At 31.7% G+C, this 21,775-nt stretch overlaps 1 non-coding gene across 1 annotated transcript; it reads right to left on the reverse strand.

The window, feature by feature from the left end:
- Positions 1-21,460: 21,460 nt before the first annotated feature.
- Trnal-uaa (transfer RNA leucine (anticodon UAA)) lies at positions 21,461-21,544 on the reverse strand. The gene has a single exon. It is a non-coding gene; the product is annotated as a tRNA-Leu (tRNA).
- Between the last annotated feature and the right edge of the window lie 231 nt (positions 21,545-21,775).

Below are 21,775 nucleotides of genomic sequence, written 5' to 3' on the forward strand. Positions count from 1 at the left end.
AGTTATGTGCATTATGCGCGTAGTTATACTGGCTCACTCATCCTTTAATGAGGAATTCAAGAAGAAATATGGAAATTGACACCGTAAATACAGGTGGTGTTAAAAAAAATATTAAAAAAGAAAAGTCCCGCTGAGTTCTTTACGCCCGTTCTTCTCAGTCTGAGGTGTCTTTTTTAAATTTGGCTTTATGTATAATTGTTTAATATTAAATAAAGATTTTTGACTTTGACTTTGACTTCCAATCGAAATACAAAAATATCAAGTGCGATAGAACATATGATCAGTGGATAATACCTACCAACTTGAAATATTTTAATAAACATAGTTAATATGAAAAAATACAATATATCTATATGTTTAGTATGTGTATTATTAAAAACAGTGTTTTGTAAATTGCTTTTATAACTGCTTGACAATATTTCTCAAGTCTCTGTGATGAGCAAAACAATTCACGTATAAAATCTATATAAAGCCCTTTTATGTTTTTTGATAATGGATACGTTAATAATTCAATATTACCATTTTTTAGGTTTTAAACGATGTCTTACTTTTTGTCGAAGATAGATTTACGTACATTTTATATAAAGAATAAAAAAAATGTACCTTATTTTAAATACATTTACACACTCAGTCGGGGTCTATTCAATTTATTGGTTGTGAAACGAGAAGTCTAATTTAGACTCAAACGCGTTGTTCGGTGATAGCTATTACGGAGATAGTCTGGTCTTCCACTACATACATAGTTCTGTATAGCTTAAGCGCGTGCGATGGTTTCGACGCTGACATTCATTGACAGTATGACTTATTAGATTCATATGTTATATAACTTTTATTATAATAGCTATACTGAGCTAAGTAGGACAAGCATACTATTAAATTATCACAATATTACAATACAATACTTTATTGCACAACAACACAGAATAAAAAAAAAAAGAATATAGAAATATTTTTTTTACACAATGTACATTGCTTACTAGTTTTAAGTTTTTTTAGTAGAGGTCTTAGTATTCGAGCCATGAAACAGTGATGCTATCAACTATCAGTAGAACGAACAGTTATACAAAAAGAGAAACGAAAACCTTTAGGTAGGAGGTATCAAACTCTTATTATTCCAAATTGAATTACTTTGAATATAAGTGAAACACTGTTTTGAATTAAAGTATTGTATTTATTCAAATTGGTTGTTAACCTTAAGGTATTTGATGAGCCAAATGTTCGCGAATTTAATTGTCTATTAACGACATATATTATTTAACTCAGTGATTTATATATCTTTGCTAAAATTTGAAGTATTGATGGAAATCTGAAAAAAAAATTAATTCAAATTTAATCATAGCTGCGTTAAGCTTCTAGTGGATGATAAGCTTTAAGCACCTCAAAGGAAGGGTCTCGGTGGGTGGCAATAGTCGTTTTAGAATTAGGCGTTAAATTGTATAACTCTGTTAATCTCTTAATTGAAGTTCGAGAATGACTTTGTTTTAATGTAAATATTAGGTTGACTTAACGTACCTTAAATTGAACTAGTATACGCAATCAACATCTGGTTTAATGTTTATACAAATAAAATTATTTTATCTTTTTTTTAACATACTAATCCTTTCTACAACAATGTGAATGAGGTATAAAAAAAATAGAGTGTTTTAATTTTTTTCGTATCTATTTTTTTTTTACGATATCGGTTAGTGGACGAGTAAATGGGTCACCTGATGGTAAGTGGATACCACCGCCCATAGACAATGTTGTTGTAAGAAATATTATCCATTCCTTACATCACCAATGCGTTACCAACCTTGGGAACTAAGATGTTTCATCCCTTGTGCCTTGTTGTAGTTACACTGGCTCACTCACCCTTCAAACCGGAACACAACAATACTGAGTACTGCTGTTTGGCGGTATAATATATATATGGCGGTACCTACCCAGACAGGCTTGCACAAAGCCCTACCACCAAGTGAAATATAATGAGATTGCGTAAATATCTTGTATTGGATGCTTACGTCAATTAAAATAGTTATTTATTCAGAAGAGTAAATTCATCGTTGAAAGTTTCACTCAATAACACTTACTTAAATTACTTTTTTCAGTGAATTTCGTAGCAACCTATATAAAGTATTCATACAAACGTTTTAGTATGTGTATCGCTGGAATCGCTTTAAGTGACTTTTACAGTGATTTCTCCTTTTGCTTTTGACATATCTTTACCGCGATCGCAGCGCGTCACTAGAATTATCTAATAGAGTATATATTATTCTTAAAATATGTAAAATACTTGCAAAAATTGTTTTAAGCGTACAATGAATGTTTCTGCCTTAACTATAATATATGTTTTTAATTTTTCCATTATATTTAATATTTTGTAAACAATTACCAATTTTATAGAGTTACTAGTAGAGCTTTATCCTATATATTATATAGAGTATCTATATGAGATATACCTAAGTGATCCTTTGTAAAATATTTTTCTCATATATTTTTGTGTATACGTTTTATGTCGAGTAAATAAAACTTATGTTTAACGTTATCACAATACCTACATTTCTATATAATATGATTTCTGAGATAATCGCAATTCTATTAATGGCTCGCTTGAAACGCTCGCATATTGTGTCTGCTCAATTTTATCAGAGATGAATTTGTTAAGTAAAGATAAAGACATCAAATTCGGCGACCGAGGATAGCACATAATTTTATCGCGACTAACGGTCTGTATGAAATTTATCTGTCCCTTTATAGGATAACGAAAAAAAAAATTCTTAGCAAAGTTAGTGAAGTTCCCTCGGTCAGAGGTCGCTTCCCTCGGGAGGAGTGACTTATGCGTTTGGGTTGAACACTTCGAGCTAACAATGTCGATATTCAATAAATTTATTTCTAACTTTTGGTTTTACTTCAAGCTATAACTATGTCTTTGTTTCAGATACATTTTGTGTATGAAAATACAAAGTAAATATAACTATTGGTTTTATTTACTCTTCTCTATGTTTATGTATTACTAGCGGCGCGCCCCGGCTTCGCACGAGTGCAATGCTGGGTACTAAATATATACGGAATGTCTTTATAGACAACGCTCACCGCTTTTTGTCATTAGACAATACAAACCGCTATGTCCCTGCATTTTAAATCTGTAATAATTTTGAAAATATGAATTTAAATTACATGCTGTAGGCCATATTGATCTGTATCAAAAGCTCAATGTATTTAAGTTTTAATTGGATAAGGATTCATGCTGTATTCCATAAAATAGCTTCGTAAATAAGTTATTATTTCTCGTGAAAAGTAAAATATAAAAAAATAGTCATTGTGGGTTATCCCTAAGAGATAGATATATACAATCTCAGATTTTTTATATACCTTTTTAAGTTGTACAATATTGTAGTAAATTATTTTGATACATTTCGTAGGGTTCAGCCAGAGTTTTCAATGTAAGCGCAAAAAAAAAGTGTTTATTTACGACATCACATTAGAAACCTCTAAAATAATCAGTGTTACCCTACTATATTATGCATGTACGTATAACTTGAATCACTCTATCTAACATAAAAAATTACATCAAAATCCGTTGCGTAGTTTTAAAGATCTAAGCGTACACAGGGACAGGGAGACAGCGGGGAGCGACTTTGTTTTATACTATGTAATGATGATACGATTTAATAATTTAACAATATATAATTTTGGGATCCTTGTATGTCCCTTGCGCCTGTAGTTACACTGACTCACTAACCCTTCAAACTGTAACAAAACAGTACTGAGTACTGTTGTTTGGCGGTAGAATATCTGATGTGTGGCTGGTACATATCCAGACGGGCTTGCACAAAGCTTTACTACCAAGTTAATATTATTATAAAATATGCACAATACGAGTACGAATGATGAGAATGCTATAACGCTTTAGAAATTAAATAAAATGTGAATACATAGTAGGAAATCATTGACACGTCTAAGAAGTTAATGGTTTTCTAATAATAGAATAAAAGATCGATTTGATTGAAGTTAAGCGGTCTGTAATAGCACTTGCGAAGCGTTCTATTTATAAATCGGTAGAAATGCATTGAGTATTTGAATGGGCCACAGGCTACGGTGAGCTGACGGTGAAATTGTTCGGGGCATAACGAGAGCGCACAGAAATTATGTAACCGGCGACCGTTTTAATAACGGGCAACTGGATTAAGCCTGTAATACACATATAACTGTTTGTGAAATGGTCCCATTTAAAAATAATTAAGTTCCAATTTCAAACTGTAAACAGTTGTGTATTACTGACGTTTTCCTTTGTTCCATTTACGAATTTGATTTTTTTAAAGTTACACATCTATAGAAATAGCAAAGAGGTAAATATTAATGTTTTATTAATAAAACATAAGTAATATATAATTTTTATGCTCTCTCGGGATTTGGTTTTTTTTCACTTACGACATTTTGCACTACTGTTAGTGTGATATGTTGAATTATTTTTTAATATACTTTAGACTGTATTCAATGTTCATAATTTTCGAAGAATATATTGATTTTGGATATAAGTAATTTATCTTATTAAGATAAAAATATAGTACCTTTTTGAGCTTAAAATTACCACCAATAGTTTTAAATGTACCATCCGCTTTTTATTGCTTATGAGAGCGGCGTGTGGAGCCGGCTTTGTTAAGTACCGGGAAATACTTTGTGTGTTGAATTTGTTGTAACAGTATATAATACTGCTATTGTCTTGGTCTGACCTATAAACTGAGAGTTACAATAGCAAAATATATTATATCATTGTTTTTTCGAACCGTGAAGGTCACGTTTATAATTTAACCACACTCTGTATAGGTACTAATTTAAAAATAAACCTGATGTTCATTTGTTACTAATGTGCTCATTCAAGGATTTTTCTTCGATAGCCAATTTATTGTGAAATGACCAGATTATCCGGCACTTTAATGGAATAATGTTTAACGTATATTTCCCAAGTAAATGTTTAATAATAAAAACCATAATAAGTATGTTTTTTTTTAAAGACCTAATTTTTTTGCAATTTTGAAACAATATCCTTAAAAACTTTATACATAGCTAACCGTAATATTTACAATTACGTTATAAAAGACCCGACGTTTAATAAACTATATTTTCAGTACATTCCTTTAGCTTAATTACCATCTCTTCTTGGCTTTGCATTTAAATGTACTTTAATACAGAATGAAATTAGTGTTTCTTACGCCGTGTGAATACTGAAGCAAAAAGGTTTGTAATGTGTTTTAAAATTTACTTACGCCTAATTATTTGCGAATTCTTTTATCGAAATAAAAGAATAAATAAAAAAAATAATTATAAACTGGGAATAGTTTTTTGTATTAACCAGTAGGAGTGAGTCGACTCATAGTCAAACTCCTCATATGTAATGACTTTTGCTAACAATCGAAGTTTGAATTTATTTTAAAATATTGAAAATCCACACCTCGTACCTCGATGTCGGGAAATCCACAACAGCGCAATTTTTAAGAAATGTTCTGCCTTCCACTTTGGGACCAGCTTTCGTCGGCTGTTTTTCTGTACCAATACTCCTTGACCTTCAACAAAAGAGTGTATTCATCACTTAAAGGATGGCACTTACGTACCTGTAAGACCCCAGGGGTTGTAGATGTCCATGGTGTGGTGGTGGTCACTTTACATCAGGTGAACCAGCTGCTCAAAAACATTGATAGAACGATATGAAGTCGCAACCCATCGAATTATTAATATTATAGTTCATATTAAAAATTAATAATTGTTACCTTTCCATAGTAAATATAATTGATGCATTATAATATAATAATTATGTTACAAATTGTGAATGAGAGCCGAGATGGCCCAGTGGTTAGAACGCGTGCATCTTAACCGATGATTTCGGGTTCAAACCCAGGCAGGCACTACTGAATTTTCATGTGCTTAATTTGTGTTTATAATTCATCTCGTGCTCGGCGGTGAAGGAAAACATCGAAAGGATACCTGCATGTGTCTAATTTCAACGAAATTCTGCCACATGAGTATTCCACCAACCCGCATTGGTGCAGCGTGGTGGAATATGCTCCAAGCCTTCTCCTCAAAGGGAATGGAGGCCTTAGCCCAGCAGTGGGAAATTTACAGGCTGCTAATGTAAAATGTAATGTTACAAATTAATAAATGAGTAATATCTCAGGAACACAGTATCTAAACAATTGTAATGTTTGTTCCAAATTGGGTGAACTGGTCAGTGATTTATAGTCACCAAGTTTGTCCCGAAATGTCCGGATTACTATCCGTTTTTCAAACTGTCTGATTATTAACTTCGATAAAAAATTTAATTAATAAATAGTTAATCATCATATTAATATTAACTGAAATAATAAGGATAAATAACTCACTTAAACTTAGCTGTCCCGTAGGTCACACATTAAATAATTTCAATTTTAAGGAATGAAATAAAGGTTCATATATTTAATATAAATAATTAAATATGAATATTTATTTTTAAAGTGTTTTTTATAAGTTTCACTTTTTTATAAGCATGCAAAACCGCCATTCATGGCACTTACTACATTCAGTTTTAGTGTAGAATTAAAAATTTGTAAATGGTTATAATAGGCCTAAATTACAAATGACATAACAATTTAGCTCCCGGGGCGGCTGTTACTGGTTCAAGCTCACTATTATTTAACTAATTTGTCTGTCCTTTGTCAATGTAATGAAGAATTCTATAAAGGAAATAAATTTCAAGTTTTCTGACGTATTTGAACCCATGATCTTTGGAAAAAATCCGCGCGTTATATCCACCGAACTGTCTTGGCTCTCATTAATATAAAACAGAAATTCCAAATTGCTTCAAGCTAAGTTCTTGAATATTATGTAAAATTTAAAGACGTACATTTTAATCCATCTCATTGAAAGGTACCAAATGTCAAAGTAAACAGAAGCCTTTAAGGGGAGCAAACAATGTGTTCTTTGTACTATAAGTAGACGTAAAATTAGGTCGAGAAGGTTTGAATAAGTAATTTGGAAAAGATATAATGTAAATATCAGTATCAATGGAGAGGGGAGATGGGATCGACACGGATTTCAACGGATCGTTCAAAATATATATTGGCATAACATAATAATAAACTTAAGTTTGATAAAAACCGGACACACTTACCTTACTACGGCTCAGCTAGAAGTATTGCGTTTATGTTATTTTTTTTTACTTTTATTTATTTGGGAAACATACAGTAAACAACACATACACTATATAACAATTAACCCGTGCACAAACCAATCAAGTTTCCACTAAAAACTAATTCATGTATAGCAGTAAACAAGCAATTCAGTGAATTATAAATATTAATTATCTAAATTCAAAAAGATGAAACACCAAAATTAAAAAAAAACAGGACAAATATATAAAACAATGACTAAATTGACAAATGCATACTAACTTTCTCTTTAAATGTATTGAGCGAACAAGAAAACATGTCCAAGTCATTAAACTTCCTATTGTAATTCTTACAAGAGCGATAAATTCATTCTGAGCATATTTTGTTTTAGTTAAGGGTAAATTAAATAAGGCATTATTGCGTGTATTCTGTCTTGTGCATCTAAAATAAATTTTGCTTAAAAGAAAAGGACTGTCATTTAAGTTACGTATTACTTTATATAAAAAACTTTGATCTCGCAGTATTCGACGATCCAATAAATGTTTTGTATTTGATTGATTTGTATGCTATTAAAAACATATTTATATATATTATTCTTCTGTTCGTGTCTATGTCACTTAACTCCGCTAAAACTTCTGGACTTGGTCTCTGGATAGTTTTGATAGGACTCGGTAGGTGGCTTAAAAAAAGTTCATTCACCCGTACAAAGTCGGGATGAGTAGCTAGTTATTTATATATTTTTTTACAGCCTCTTTACTTCATTTGCTAGCGTCAGATCTCACGTTCTGGGCTCGAGCTTCGTTTTTATGAGGAAATCGAAAGTGTTACACTCCCACGCCTCGGCAAACATAAATAAGCCGTACACCCACACATTGATATTACAATCACACATGTATAATTGTGAACACAAGAAAGAACATTTTCCACAATATTTAATCTCGTGCTCGGCGGTGAAGAAACACATCGTGAGGAAATCTGCATGTGTCTAATTTCAACGAAATTCTGCCACATGTGTATTCCACCAACCCGCATTGGAGCAGCGTGGTGGAATGTGCTCCAAACCTTCTCCTCAAAGGGAGAGGCCTTAGCCCAGCAGTGGGAAATTTACAGGCTGCTAATGTATGTCTTGTTTGTTTGTGGAGTTAAAAAATTTTGTATACTATTAATGCTAACATCGATAAATATTTAAATTCAATATTAATTAAATGTGAAAATTACGACACTATAGGATACGAACTTGTACCCCTCGGGTATCGTGTTCAAGTCACTATCGGTCAATTATTCAAATTTGATGTTTTCTGAGTGAGGGAACTTTTAATAATAGTATCAAATTTTGAATTTTTATCCATCGTAATACCCGCGGGTGTGTATTATAAAAGCGTATCCAATCCTTTGTATAAAATTACCTATGACAACGTTTTATGATATCGCCGAAGGACGTTCGAATTTTATTATCTAATAAAGAAATTCTTGCACAAATTTTGTAATCGTAAGACAGAAAATATTTTTGCAATTCATTATTACAGATTTATAGCGAACATTGCGACCGTGCCTTGAATGGTTCGCTGAATTTTTAAATTGTAAAATATTTAAGATTTTAATTTGGCAATATCGTTCGCGATCTTTAAAAAAATCGTAAGGTGTCAGGTGATACTCATTTCGAACGAAGTTCCTACTACTAGTTACGCTATATGTTACTTATAAGTAATTAGAGGCACCTCGCCTTATTGCCTCCACTTGTGACAGGAGGGCTGGTTCGTTTTTTCCACAGTGGTTCGGAGTTGCGATTCAACGGGGACAGTTTTCCACAGTGGATCGGAGTTGCGATTCAACGGGGACAGCCGCTAGCATTCTTGCCGTTTTATCATTCCACGCGGTAATATTTTATACAGTAGCTATATTTGAATCATATTTGTACATATTTAAGGACTTTCTCTATTTAAGGACTAATCGCAAAAAATAAAGGAATGATAATAAAATTGTAATGGCTATTTGATATATACGAACACAGCTGACGCACCTAGACCTAAACATATATATATTACAATAACATACATAGTCTTACAGTTATTTCGGCCTAGCTCTTATTCGCGGAGTGTCTGAAGCGAAACTTGCTATAAATTATTTCGTATCAATAATAATAATGGGTTAATGTGCACAGCGCCATTTTGTCACAACATTACACTCGCAAGTTTTATTTTAAACTAGCTGTGCCCGCGACTTCGGGCGCGTTGTTTGAATTTAAGTTGTTAAATTTGGATATTGTAGCGTGATTTTATTTTTATTCTATATATAATTCTAAAATAAAAGTAGCCTAAGTTACTCCTTATTACATCCGCTATCTACCAATGAAAGTCCCGTCGAAATCGGTGCAGTCATTCCAGAGATTAGCCGCAACAGACAGACAGACAGACAAAAATTGTAAAAAATATTAATTTGGTATATGTACCGTGTATACATACATATGCATTTAGTAAAAATGGGTTGTTTTAATATTACAAACAGACACTCCAATTTTTTTATATGCATAGATTTCACGGACCAATTAAATTCAATTGTAATGTTATCTATTATACAGAATTGAAAACATTTGTTGGGTAAAAACATTAAGAAATAGATGTTTTTCTATTTTTAAACGACTTTAAGAAATAAGGATATTCTGAATTTAGGCATTGTTTTTTTTTTCTTCTTTTATGCAATTACATAATTTATGTTTTGTCTTCGCAATGCTTGATATATGATATGGTTATTAACAATATTTAAATAATAATAATTTTCTGTGTTTTCTGTATATATTTCATGTCTTCTCCGTTATAAATAATATAATATTTAAGTTATTTTTTTAAGTATTACACGTTAAGTTTTTTTTTACTGGTAGTCATTTTTTGAAGCCTTATCACTTTCATATATTTATTTAGAAAAATAATAATAATCTTTTAATTTATTCAACCCCGTTTTGCATTTAATAAATTGCAATTAATATAGATTTAGAAAATAATAGAATTATTTTTCGCTTTTCATTTTATATAATGTTATGTATAAAAAGTTGGTAAATGACCCACATGATGGTACGAAGCCACCACCATACATAGACAATAGCGCTGCAAGAAATATATACCATTCTATACATATATTATTCAATACAAGATTATATAGATGATAAAAAAACGTGGAGCTAATACTTGTTGACTTCTTGAATTGTATTTTACAAACATAACTTTGTAAAATAAAAAATAGTAACTTCTGATTGCCGGTTATTTTTGGTAGAATCTGCATTCCGAACCGGTGGTTGCTTCAATCAATATAGTTTGTAAAATGACGATTCAAAAGTGCTTCTAAAAACTTACTTGAATAAAGTACATTTTAATTGCCAATGCTCCACCAATACTGGAACCCAAAAATATATGAGCCTTTAATTAAATTGGCTTACTCATAATTTAAACCGGAATACTACACTGACCTGCCACCAAATAAAGGGTATCCTCCCAAACGATACGTCATATTGCTACGTCTACGTCATTATGGAATTAGGGACACTGCACTCAGTCTTCTGATTTCGTATCTGAGCAATCGGATTCAGAGGGTTGATGTAAATGGAAAGAGATCTCCCGGGTCTCCAGTTACTGTGGGGGTCCCTCAAGGATCAATTCTTGGACCATTCCTCTTCCTTGTTTATATAAATGACCTGCCACATCTCCTAGGTGATAAACTCGAGATAGTATTGTTTGCTGATGATACTTCTTTAATTTTTAAAATAAAAAGACGTCTTTCAATATATGACGATGTGAACAATACTCTCTCTGAAATAGTAAATTGGTTTAGTGTTAATAATTTAATGTTAAATAGTAAAAAGACTAAATGTATTAAATTCACTACTCCCAATGTAAGATGTGTCAAAACGAGTGTACGCTTAAACGGGGAAGCATTAGATGTTTTAGAATCAACAGAGTTCCTTGGTATGACAATAGACTCTAAGCTCCAATGGGGCCCCCATATAAATAAGTTGGCGAATAGACTCAGCTCTGCAGCCTATGCGGTAAAAAAAATTAGACTTTTGACTGATGTGGATACGGCTCGCCTTGTGTACTTCAGTTATTTCCACAGTATAATGTCGTATGGCATCCTACTCTGGGGTAATGCAGCTGACATTAATACTATTTTTGTACTGCAGAAGAGGGCTATTCGTGCAATTTATAACCTGGGCCCAAAAGATTCGTTAAGAGATAAATTTAAAGAAATTAAAATAATGACTGTCGCTTCTCAATTTGTTTTTGATAATGTTATGTATGTACGCAAAAACATAAACGATTTTCCCAGAAATTGTGACGTACATTCTATTAACACTAGGAACAAGAATAAACTTGTTACTCCAAGTACCCGATTACACAGAGTTAGTAACTCTTTTTTGGGGCAATGTATACGTTTTTACAACAGGATCCCAGAAAACGTTCAAAATTATTCAATTATAAAATTCAAAAGAATCGTTAAAGAGCGTTTGTGTGCTAAAGGATATTACAACACTAATGACTTTTTAGTTGACTGCACACCTTGGGAATGAAATGATCGCCTCCAGGCTGTTTCAAATAACTAAAATATAATAATTATTGTACATGCAAAATGAAAAAAAAAAAAAAATATCCCGCTGAGTTTCTTTCGCCGGTTCTTCTCAGGTCCGAGGTGCTAAATTCCGAACCGGTGGTAGATTTTTGACAATCAATAAGCAAGTGTAAACACTTCTATATTGAATAAAGATTTTTGATTTGATTTGATTTGATTTGATATCACCATCTGAAGAAAGTATTCAACACTTTAACATGACAATTTGAAAGTGCTTTTATGAGCGTACTTGAATAAAGAATATTTTGATTTTGAGTATTGAAATTTCACTATAAGTATCAGACGAATAGGATACGTTTTCCAAAAGAGGCTGCATTTAAATCTACAAGTTGAGTGTGATGTTCTACTTATTGACATAAAAAGTATGGAACGAAGACAAAAGCCTTGAATATCAGTAAGTAGCTTAATATTTAGGGCAAGATGGAAGTCGACAGTGCCTTAGCTGTTTCATTGTTTCAAATTGCTATGCCGCTATACGTTATGTAGGCAAAAGTCTAAAATAAGTGGAATTGAAAATCTATTTACATAATAAATATACTTGGATTAGTGACGCATCTACAAAAATCAGATTATAAAAAAAGTAAGCAGACATATGAAACTTTTAAAAATAAATAAATAAGTAGCCTCAATATTATTTCACAAATGTCTTATGATTTTTCGTAGACTAATTCTCATTTGTCTTTAAAAGCGTTAATATACAAATATTTTTGATCCCGTCTTAAGTATGTAAACCGCATCCATTTAATGTTGAAACATTTCAAATTGTTAAAATTAAAGTGGTTGTAATAACGCACGAACTACATTGTGATATACAGAGTTTCACCGTTAGGCACTACATAGCGCTGTTTTATAAAACCTTAAAATTACTCAATTAGTTTTAACTACCTTTTAATTATCATTATTCTGATTTCATTACAAAAAGAAACCTATACAAAGTTGTTTACCTACTCGATAAGAGATGGCGCTAGTTGTAGCAATTCATGAATGATATGAAAAGTTTTAATTCCAGAAACACAAACTAACTGTATGAATCTATGAGTAAACAATATTGCCTATTAAGCACCTGAATTACGCAACTTTGTTTACATATGCTGTAAGGTAATCCAGCGAGATCATCATTAAATAAATAGACAAACTTAATCCCGTCAGCGAATAAATTTGGTGTTTGATTAGCTAGTAAGCGAAATTTGAGTATCGCTTTCTATAATGCTTAGCTGTTGTTAAGTTTAGTTTCATAGTATTTTAGTTAATTAGTTTATTGATACATATTATTTATATAAAGGAGGTTGTATACGTTACACGCTTTAAAAAAAAAGAAAATAACTTTCACCACATTCAATATTTTATCTCAATTTTTAGTTATAGTGTCAAGTCAATAGTGAAATTTGTTCAAATTAATCTTTATAAATAGCATATAATTTATATTTGAATTATTTAAAATTAAAAAAAAAGTTTAACACTGATTTCAAATGTAGTTTAAGTAAGTTTTACAAATATATTAAAGTAATCCTAGTCTGGCAACATTGGTTAGTAAACTGTCTTCTATTGAAATCATTTCACTGTAATGACTAAGTGTCATCCTTCGGTTTTTACGTCAATTACGTAATATCGTTTATCATTATATGTATTTATTTATAGGTTAAAATCTTATCGATTATTAATTATTAAAATAAAATCAACGTCACGAATGAGAGCTGTCGATAATATCGCATGCACACGTTTCATTCATATTTTATTACTCCATCGCTACCTGACCGGTTACTTGTAACCAGCTATCAGTTTATTAAAACAGTCACAGGTTGTCAACAAAAAGTTCCGACAAACGACGAGACAGACAGTGGCGACCACGATTTTTTACAGGCTTGTGACATAGTGCCGTGAAGGATGGCCATTTTATGCAACCTCCTTGTGTTGCATGAAATAGTCGATTGTTATGTATTAATTTGTTACTTATGTGATAATTCTATGGAGTAGTCCTTTAAGCTTCTGTTTTTGAATGATAATAAAATTTGCTTTAAGATGATATTTTATACAAAAATTGCTAATTTGATTTGAAAAAAATAATCGCTGAATCTTTCAAGAAAATGCCAGTACTTTAAGATTTAAATCGATGCGAGGTTCCCTTATTAGATATTTCATTGAAAATAAATTACATATATACATATTGCTTATAATTACTATTTTAATTTATTTAATTATTTACATTTTTATTTTATAGAATTATATTTATTGTTACTACATGTTAAAGTTGTCTTCTCTATATAAGTTTAACTAAGGTTATTTGGTTTACAGTAACTATTTATTGTATTTTAAAATTATATTTTTGGATCAATTATTATAATGAATTTTATGTAAATTATATTATCAAATTATAAAATATTAATAAAATAAATCCATTGAAATTCTTGAAGACTGTATGTATGATGTATAAGCAAGTTAATAAAATAGTAAGGGTTTCTGAACACACCTGCTTAGAATCTTGATATAAAATTTCCAGACTTCGAAATCCAGTCAGTCAGACCTCTCGCTTTCTTTATAACATACTGTTGTAATACAATACAGATTGGAAGAGAAAATTTCACGGTTCTAACGAAAACGGTCGATGCGAGTCAAATGAAAAAAATATTGTAGACAACAAAAGCGCGCTTTTACATATTTTGATTCGCTGGGGTATAATGTTTAGGCATATTTTATATTTCATTGTCAAACCCTACAAGCGGAGATTCGACATTCATTTTTACTTTATTTCATTTTTTCTACGGCACTCGTAAAACTTAGGTTTCTTGTCTCGAGGATTTCTATGACGTCTTGTGATACATCTTAGCGGATATACTTTTAAGAAAAATTAACTAAGAGTTTTTTTTAGTGTGCTATATAATATTGACGACCTTTTATATTAATAAGAGTTGAGAGCTGTTTCGCTTTTGTTACATCCCTGAATGGTATTATCGTTGAGGCATTTTTGTAAATGAATATTATTTATTTATAAAGTAGATTACACACAAATATATACAATCATCACAATACATGATAAATGATAAGTTCAAGGCGTTGTTATCGCAACAAAATCTCGTCCAGGCAAACTTTGTTAAAGAAAAAAGAGCTAACATAACATAGAATTAAATTAACATTAGGAAAACTATCAACGTTGTTCGATTTAGTTTCTTTAGGGAACTTCTTCTCAAAATTATAACATTGACTTCAATCTTCAAAATTGTGTGAAAGACGATATGGCTAGAAAGAATGTTACTTGTGACATGACGTCAGACGGAGAAGTATGGAAGAAGACATGCTGCGCCGACCCTAAATAAAATTGGAATAAGGGAAGGAGGATGATGATGATGAATATCGACTTCAAACTAAATAAACTGAATCTATTAATAATGAACATTTAAATAAAATAGTCACGAGATTATAATATGCATATACATACATAGAGTACTATAAAAAAACTAATTTTATTATTTTAAAGTTACAGCAACGCTTTCCTTTCGGCTAACATCGTACTATTTTATTAGTTGCGTGTACTTACATAACATACATAACATAAACAGCCTGTAAATTTCCCACTGCTGGGCTAAGGCCTCTTCTCCCTTTGAGGAGAAGGTATGGAGCATATTCCACCACGCTGCTCCAATGCGGGTTGGTGGAATACACATGTGGCAGAATTTCGTTGAAATTAGACACATGCAGGTTTCCTCACGATGTTTTCCTTCACCGCCGAGCACGAGATGAATTATAAACACAAATTAAGCACATGAAAATTCAGTGGTGCCTGCCTGGGTTTGAACCCGAAATCATCGGTTAAGATGCACGCGTTCTAACCACTGGGCCATCTCGGCTCAATCTCGGCAAAATGCGTGTACTTAGTGATCAACAATTGGCAACTATTTTTATCGAAGCGTTCTCAGCTTTGACTGTCTATCGAGATATATAAACAATCAAAGCTTATTAGATTGATTTTTTTATTGTGAAAAAGTAGAAGAAGTATGAATATAACAAAACGATATTACACTTCCAAGAAGCGGAGGAGTAACTTTGATCGTCAACTGATATATACCTTCGTCTTAAAAGTACAAGAGGAAATTGCGTAGCGGTGAAACATTTACTATTTTTTACTATTTATTATTTTTATTGCTTGAAATTTGTCGATCGTATATGCTTATATTACAAGGTCAGATTAGCTTAAAAAAAAAATTCGATACTTTTAGGTCAATATTAGAATCATTATAATAAAAGTACAGACAGAACACAGATCTTTCTTTACAGTAATCGTATTATTATTTGGATGTTATATTTCAAAAGCAAATAAACAAATTTAAAAGATTTTTAAATTTTGGAATTAACATTAATTTGCTTAATAATATGTTGTTGAAATATGTCATGCAAATATATGCTTTTTGGTTTGTATATTTAAGGATTAATTAAAAATTCTCGTATTCATTATTTTTGATGTTGATCGGATACTTACGAATAATGAAGATAAAATGGTCACGGTGTCGGAAATCCTGCAGGTGGAGGTAACATCGATACACTTCACGGCTCCTTGGAAAATAAAAAACAAAAATTTTAAGCAAAGATTATAACAGTGTTAAGAAATGCCATTCTTTACAAGTTTCATGGATACATTTTTTTTTGCCTCAACGGACAAGACAGACAAGCTTTTATTTCACACTTACTTGGACTTCACTTTGCCTTAGCGCGTCTCTTTTTTATGATATTGGTAAATTTGTATGGATATTTGTCATTTTTAAAGTTACACTGAAAATCGGTGTGAAAATAAGGATATAACTGTTCTATTTGCGTTTTTCAAAATAAATCAACGACGATGATGTAATCAGGACTAAATTTCTTCATATTTAAAATTAAAAATTAACAATTAGGCTTTGGTTTGTGAGTAATAAAAAAGATTATTGTTTTCGAAAATTCATCCTTAGTTTATTTTTTCATTCCTCAGTTTATTTTTTATGGCATAGGTTGGCGGACGATTATATGGGCCACCTGATGGTAAGTGGTCACCACCGCTCATAGACAATGGCGCTGTAATAAATATGAACCTTTCCTTACATCGCCAATACGCCACCAACCTTGGGAACTAAGATGTTATGTCTCTTGTGCCTGTAGTTCTGACTCACTCGCCTTACTGACTGTTTGGCAGTAGAATATCTAATGTGTGGGTGGTATCTATCCAGACCTACCTGCACAAAGCCTTACCACCAAGTAAAATGTTTTCTTAGCTGTGCTTATTAATTATTATACCAGCAAACAATAATATTCTATTATTGTGTTCCGGCTTGCACAGTGAGCCAGTGTAATTAAAATCGACGGAAAATCTTAGTCCCAATAAAAATTAAATCTTTTTACATGACGGGGTATAATTATACAAAATCTTGTACGTATGTTATATTTGATAACAATGATCTTAATACAACCTACATGTTTTTAGTTATAATAAATATTTTCTAAATAATATTCATATTTGAGTAATCAAAATTCGAACTTGTTGAAGTTATTCTTTAATAACATTAGCAGACGTTATAAAATGTGATGTAATTCAGTGAAATTACGAGTAATTTTAGTAAGAGATTACATTTCGAAAATTAAGGTCGATTTGAAATAAGCACCGTATTATAACTTACCCACGTGTTACTTGCGATGAGTTGATAAATGAATCGATATCATTTCAAATATTTATGATACCTTATGTTTTATGATATATCGTCTACTTTATGATAGTAGATCATAAAAATGATATGCTATAATATGAAACGTAAAAAATAATGATATAATTGTGCAATACTTATTATTACACAAGTATTCGCCCACGTGGGGCCGCCCACGTGTGCGTGTTGGGATGAGGTGATTACGTCACAGGTGATAGGGACCGTGGTAACAACTTCATGATAATCGTATGAGAAATTCAGCATTGAAGGTATATATTTTTTTATATAATAGATCGGCGTACCGGCAAATGTCATCACTGCCCATAGACAATAGCGTTGTTAGCAGTATTAACAATTGCCACCAACCTTGGTATGTAACTATGTTATGTTATGTGTGATGTTATGTCCTTTGTGCTTAGGTAGTGACACTGACTCACTTACCCGGAATACTTCGATACCCAGTATTACTGTTTGGCGGCAGAATATCTGATGAGTGGGTGGCAGCTACCCAGACGCCACAAAGCCCTACGGCCCTGTAGAATTAGTACACTCACTTTCGCATTTATAATATCACTAACGTATAAAGAATAAAGAGAAATGTTCAACGTGCGTCGGAAAATCTTCCGTTACCATCATCAAGAACTCCTGTTCATTACAGGACGGACGAGTCGAAATAATTAAACTGATAATTAGATAAATCAATAAATAAAGTAAATACAACTAGATTATATATAATAATAATATACATCATATACCAAGGCCTCGAGAAACGAATTTAAAATGTATTTGAAATGATACGTATTTTTTAATTCTAAATGTGTCGTTTTAGTCTTTGACAATAAAAGCATAAGAATTGTTTGCACCTGGCTTAGCGGCAAGGTGACAGAATGCTTTGATCACTAAATCCTTATCTCGGCTGAAGGTGGCGTTGGAACAAAACACATCCAGTCTACAGATAACAGACGACTTCAGGACGGCGTTAATTGGCTAACTGCTTTGAAGATCTAAACGATAACGTAAATTGAGCAATTACAACACCCGAGTACCGAAACGTTTATATATTGAGAAACTGTTGAGAATATATATTGGTGAATAGTATTATTTATTTTACACAGCTTTATTAAATGTCTTGGTACAAAGTATTGAAATAATAATAATAATCCTTCTGACCGATGTCAGCCACGGGATCAATCCCAAAGAGCCAACTGAAGAGACTGGAAAGGATTCAGGCGCAGTACCAGCTGATTTACGTGATTTCCGAGGCATGGGTGTATATACACTTTCAGGCTTCTACTGATAATTTTTGACTGAAAATGCCGATATTTTTTATTGACCTGACTTGGAGATTAAAATCTTGCGATCTGCGGCCTTGGGATCTGCCACTTGACCAACGAGACTGTCGAAAGTTATGAAATAAATTAAGGTACTTACCAAATCATGAACGAGTGGAATGGTGGCAACCTTCATAGAAGCTTTAACTTGTGGAATCGTATGATTCGATTCAATCAAAACAGTACGGATTTCATGGTTATAATAATTATAGTCAAGTCGTAGCATGAACAATAACATAATATTTGAAAATAAAATAAAGGTGACGTCATTGAATCTTACGTAAGCCTGATAGAATATTTTGTTAAGTCAATTATATTGTTGTAATTGTATACAAATTGCTAGCTAGTTAATTAGTAGGTTCTCTTATATGTAAAGTAATGGTCAGATTTTATTTCTTTAGTGTATAATAAGTTTTCGAATTCCAACTAAAACATGACATAAAAGTGAGACGTGCAACACGATTATATCTGAATTTGTCATCTAACATGGCGCCTGACTCCACGGCAAGAAACCGTAAAGATTATCTCACCTCTGCTAATGGATTCCTAATTAATTATTAAGTTCTATCGTAGTTCTCTCCGAAATTATGAACTTTTTTCTTACAGTCTTAAAACGAGGTATCATTTTACTTGAATAATAGATGAACTTTATTTGAAGTCAATGCAAGATTCAGACAAGAGTATTTGAAATTAGAATACATAAATTCGACAATGTTCCACATTTCGGCGTAGATCGTTTGTTAAGGAGAGTTTTGAGCATATTTCATCCCACATCGAAGCAATCCTTGTGGGTTGAAATATATCGAATATTAGGAACTTGTAGGAATTTCATCCAGTACATTCTATTCTTTGATTTATAGTTCATTGATCTTATGTGGAAAATTTTTATGCTAAAAATATGTAATGTCTTAATAGAACTCATTTTATAAATGTGAAATTTAATACAGTTTTATTTTATTATTTAAAATAAATTTATAAATATTTGTCAAACCCGAAAGCCTTTAACACAAAGTAAGAACCCATTTTCAAATTACGAGTACCACATATTTATTTTAAATACTTACTTTTATTAACAAAACCGAAAGGGCAACATCCTCTAATGATTCTTCAATAATATACGAAGATCAAACACCACCTTATAAAACGAAAGTCGAATATGTTACTATATAGAAGAATATGTGAAAAGTTCAGTGCTCGATAATATTGTATGAAAGTGTTTGCCCTCGTCAAATATTAACTTGTAAGTTGCAATGACAGTGACAGATACAAAGTGACTTATGTCGTTGCTAATAGAATTTTAATTTAATAACAAAAAATGAACGCACTTGTTCTTGACTAATTCTGGTTCAATCTTGTTAGACAAAGATAAAACAAATCAAAAACTTATTTCCAATCTTTTTACGCAGGTCATATGAATTTAATGTAGCGCGCGTCTCTTTAACGAGTTAAATTATAATTGTGCATTAGTGTGAGTGACAATCGTGCTTACAATATGTCTCAGTTGCGTGAGATGACCGATGTTAGAATAAAGATAGCACAAAAACGTACAAATTCGATTATATTTGTAAATACACGTCGATAATTAAACGCTGATGCGCGTTTTTTTGTGAGTTAACAGAATATTTAGACTAGTATATGATACGAATACTCGTAGCTCCGTTTTATTTTGTACGATACAACAAGCGTTTCCTTATTTATATTAATTCATAATTATTAAACTTTTTACAACTGTATGTAACACTGGTTTCATTTTCGCGGGTTCTCCTTTAACATGAGTAAAACCCCGTGAGTCAAGTCGATATTTCGAAAGGTGCTTAGAAACTACGTCACATTTGAGTAGCGAAGTCATATTTAGTAGCTAGAAGTATATACAAAAATGTGAATTATGTAATATTCAATAACAGGTAATAATAGTACGTAGTATAATATAAATTATTATTATTGATATATATACTTATTACCAGATTATATTTTATTATATATTGTGATCATTCAAAATCACCCAGACATATAAAATACCTATTTTTAAAAATTAATGTTTGATTAATGCATTTTATTTTTGTTTTTACGTGTCCACAGATAAAAAAAACTTGTTGAATCTATTTTCTACCATACACATTTTATAATTTTTTACCGAATGGCAATATTAAGTGCAGTAACGGCACTATAGTAATCGGAGGTTTATCGAACAAATACGAATAAAGATTTTTGTCGAATGTTTGATAGGCTTACATGACGTTTTAATTAATATAGTTTATACCTTCGATAAATGTTTTATTATGAATGAGACCGTAAATCATTTTTTTTCTTGTATGGTAGACGGATGCTCACCACCGCCCATAGACCATGACGATATAAGAAATATTAACCATTCCTTAAATGGCCAATGCACCATAAACCTTGGGAACTAAGATCTTAGTTACACTGGCTCACTCACCCTTATTGCTGGAACACAATAATACTGGAGCACTGAGTACTGCTGTTTAGCGGTAGAATATATGATGAGTGGGTGGTACCTACCCAGACGGGCTAGCACAAAGCCTTACCACCAATAAACTGAAAAATAAAAATAATAATAATAATTGAATTATAGTTAATAAGTACTGCTACAGCTCATATTTATTTTTAAATTAAAGCAGACTATTGAGGCAATGTACTAAGATTTTAATATGTTTATTGAAAGAAAAAAACATGCGCTCTAATAACAAAATGAAATTAAAAATCAAAATGTCAGGTGTGGGGTTCGAACCCACGCTCCCTCTCGGGAACCAGAGCTTAAATCTGGCGCCTTAGACCACTCGGCCAACCTGACGTGCTGAAAATAGTAAAATGTCGCATATCTATACTGAAAAAAATATCATGTTTTTTTCCTATTATAGATGTAGTCAGTATGTAGGCAGTATGTAGTTATTAAAACGCCAATATTGCGTGCCTTCCTAATGCGCGCAATATTGGCGTTTTAATAAAACAAACTTAACAAATATAATCTAATTTGCTTTTTTTTGCCGTCCTTACTCTTACGAAACTAACATATCGTGTAAGC

Source organism: Vanessa tameamea, chromosome 11, assembly GCF_037043105.1.
Source record: "Vanessa tameamea isolate UH-Manoa-2023 chromosome 11, ilVanTame1 primary haplotype, whole genome shotgun sequence".
Classification (NCBI taxonomy): Eukaryota; Metazoa; Arthropoda; class Insecta; order Lepidoptera; family Nymphalidae; genus Vanessa; species Vanessa tameamea.